Source organism: Macrobrachium nipponense, chromosome 6 (assembly GCF_015104395.2).
Source record: "Macrobrachium nipponense isolate FS-2020 chromosome 6, ASM1510439v2, whole genome shotgun sequence".
Classification (NCBI taxonomy): Eukaryota; Metazoa; Arthropoda; class Malacostraca; order Decapoda; family Palaemonidae; genus Macrobrachium; species Macrobrachium nipponense.
The window spans coordinates 92285628-92289742 of NC_061108.1; positions in this window are offsets into that span (position 1 = coordinate 92285628).

Consider the following 4115-nt stretch of genomic DNA (forward strand, 5'->3'; position numbering starts at 1 on the left):
ATTCGTGTAATCGCCCTTATTTTAATATTGCTGAACAAATAGTACATATAAATTTTTCACTTCTGAACCCGTATTTTATCACCCATCGTAGATGGGTAAGTTTGCTAGTAATAATAATAATAATAATAATAATAATAATAATAATAATAATAATAATAATAGACTATCATGCCAATTTTGTGGGAGTGGTATCGGATAAAATAACAAATACATAAGGAATACATACTGCTCAGAATGACATTATCTTTCATGTCCCGAAATATTTGCATAAACTCGTGTTACACCCTGTATAGTCTCTTCTTATCCTCTCTTATTTGATCATGAATATGTAACAGTAATTTAAAGTGTATGGGTAGTCATATGGAGGCTTTCTCATGCCTATTACCAGATACTATTTTTCGATAAGGTAACTACCAAATGTCGTTTATCCTGTAAGTGACTCGTCTTTTACCCTTTAGCACCTAACCACGCTAACAGGACGCCCATAGTCTGGGTCCCATCATGGATACGGCTGTCTTAACCAACCAACCAAGCTAGTGCCACACTGAAGTCGACTAGTTATCAGGTACATTATCTCCTTTGGTAAACAAAGGAGTAGTTCTAACAGGATATTTCTGTGCTCTTTTGACCCAGCAGGCCAGGAGTCGACCTCGTAACATGGGTATCTCACATTCACACAAATATGTATTTATATATATCTATATAATACATTTGTATACACACAAACATATACACAGTATATGTATATATATATATATATATATATTATATATATCTATATATATACTCGTATATGTTATGTGTGTATGAATGTCTTTAATGTAATACAACATTTTAATATAAAGATAAAAGGCCAATAAAAACACTATTTGAACGTTGCAACATATATCGAGCACTTCCTTCTGTGCCCCTGTTCACTGGTAAAATATGGACAGATGATTTGTTACAAGCGTATAATACAAAGTATACCAACAGAGACTTACTACCACACCTACATATCCTTTGTATACTTGTGCTGTTGTAAGACATCACTGGTCCATATTTTACCAGTGACAAGGGCACAGAAAGAAGTGCTCGAAATATATGGTTGCAATGTTCATATAGCGTTTCATGGGCCTGTACATGTATATATCTATATTCTATATATGTATATATATATATATATAATATATATATATATATATATATATATATATACTATATATATATATATATATATATATATATATATATATATATATAATGTATATATATATATATATATATATATATTAGAGATTTTCGAGTTATTAGACATTTATTATTTAGTTACTGCTGTTAATGACAAAATATTTTATCAGTGATTTTCTTATAAGGTATTGATATTTCCACGATACGGAAAGCTACATATCTGAAGAATATGTACCATTGTTTGTCATCTCTCTGGAGACGTTAATCCATTGGCTGTCAAACTGAAAGAAATCCTTTTTTCTTTTTTGCATTAGGAATTAAAATCGAATGGTTTTCAGTTGATTTCGTCGATAAGGTCCAATAGCTCAGAGTCCAAATTTCATAATTATTGAAACTTTAATAACTCAAAATTCAAAATCCACTTATTTTCCTGCAGCTGCTACTGCCATTTCATCGGAACCAAAAATAACTGTCTGGAGGTCAACAAATGAGTTTTTCAACTAAGTTTGGTCAAAGTCCGTTAACATTTTACATAATCCGGTTAATGGATAGACAAGTGGACAAACAGAACAACAGTATTAAAAATATATAGAGGGATATTCAATGTAATTGGCTTATCAGTTACATGAAAAAAATTAATACCTTCTGCTCGAAACAATAAATGAAAAAAAAAATGAAGGAAATCTTTTCATGTTTATTTTCGGAAATGAAAAATCTCCTTGAAACTCATAGATGCAAAATGGTCCATTATAGGCTTTGCATTCAATTAAGTCTCCAACGTTTTATTTGGGGAAGGTGTTGCGTCCTTTATGAAAAGCTTCCACATTTCCCCTGTCCATTTTTTCACTTTTATTAAAGAGTTCTTCTCACGTTTGTTTACAGTCGCTCTTGTTCGATTTTGGAAAACACTTGGTTTGAGGAATAAGTTTGTGTGTGTGTGTGTGTGTGTGTGTGGTGTGTGTGTGTTGTGTGTGATGAAGCAAAATTTGAGGAGATTTCATTATTTAGACCTCTTTATAAGTACTTTTCTTTATCTTGATATTTTTTCTGTTCGTGTTAAATACTTTTCAACGTTTTCCTTGCATTTTTGCAGTACGCGTATTCTGTTTTTATACTTAATTTCAGGTGTAACAAAGATAATAAGAGATGATTAGTACGTGCAAAGTGAGTTAGCTTCACCAAGTTGAAAGGTGTATGTTACGCCATCCTTGCATGTACTATAGTTGTGGTCATGGTGGTTTCTTTATCATTAAAGTTAAGTTTGATTTTAAGGATGATGTAGGTTGCCATTAATATATATCATTATACTGGTTGGAGGCGTTAAGCAGAATCTAGATTTATCAAGTGCCGTATGACGTACAATTCTGGCCCACATGGTCTACTACAGCAACATGAGGAATTAATGTGGCCTCATCATTCCTGACCTCAAAATACCAATACCTCTTATACGTGGTCCAGTTCCCAAGGAAGGGATGATGTTGAAGAATTTCTTCTGTATTACTGAGCTACCATTGTAGAGGTGTTCATTTGGAAGAACTGAAGTCTTTAACTTGACCTTGAATTTTATAGAGATGTAAATCCAGATGGTAATTTTTTTTAATACTAAGCTAGCTTTTGAGGTGTTTGTTACTTTCCATACATTACTTGATGCGAATTTTTGCCTTGTACATATTAGAAAATTGGTATTTATTCTCCTTTGAAATAATATGGGAGTAGTAGAACGCACTCACTGATTATCACCCAGTTTCTATGAATCCCTTATTATCTAAAGTTTATGAGAATCTGTTGCAAAAAAAGGCTAAATCCCTGGGCTGAATATGATGATGTTTGCGAGTTTGCAGTTTGGCATTCACAAAGGGTTGGGTGTGGAATGCATTTTATTAATTTCCAGTGGTGCCCAGGAATTCCTAGATTCTGGTCGTAAAGGGTTAGTATTGACTTTGTCAATCACGTGGCCTTTGTTTTCAAACTTGGTGTGATTTGGGTCATCATTTCTTAGTAGCATTACTGAATTGTTAATTAACAAATTGCCAAGAATTGTTGTTGAAGGAAACCAATGTGACTAGAGGAATCTATTTTTTGGTGTTCCTGCGAGTAGCATTCTTGATCCACTACTATTTGTGTTATTTGTGCAATGTGTCGATCTCATTCCTTGAGAATAGACCACTGGTAGCTGGATCTTTTAGCAAGGAATTAGTTTGATGAGTACAAAGCGCAAATCTTGAGAGATGAAGCTGAACCGAAACAAAGTTCAGAGGTATTGTTAAGTCTAGGACTTTTGGCCTTGCCCTCAGCCTCCTGCACGGATACTTTAACTGGCAGTTTTTCTTTAACTACAGACATTTAGAATCTAGGCGTTAGCATTAGCTACAGATTCAATTTTGAAAAACGTCTAGTGTGTCTCTTCATGAGTTACGGAAAAAAAACATGAAATTTGAGAAAGTTCTTTAAAATTTCGGGAAACCAGTATATTCTGATGAAATGTTCTTATTCTTGTAAACGCCGCGTTTTGAATGGATTCTTGAACCAGTTAATTCGCATTTTTCATTACAGAACAAACACTTGAGTTTATTAAGTTTTTTGTTTATCTAAGATTTTAGTGTTAACCTCAGGCACCTTCGTTCAATTATGTCACTGCACATACCTTGTAAGTTTTTCTTTTTATAATATGATCATCCCTTGCACTGAGACCTTTTAGGTCTGGACCATGCACTTCTTCGCCTCTTGGTATTAGATATGATGTTACTTTTAATAGTGTATCCATTTACTTTTTAAGGCTCAATATCAACAATTTAATCGAATTTATATACCAGCGCTGACCAAATTATCGCTTTACTTCTTAATCATGTAGCCGAATCATCAAAACTCCGGAAGAACGGACGGAATACAAATTGTCTTTTTGTTGAGCAGGCTCACTTTCTATCTTATTTGTTTTTCATTGCCAT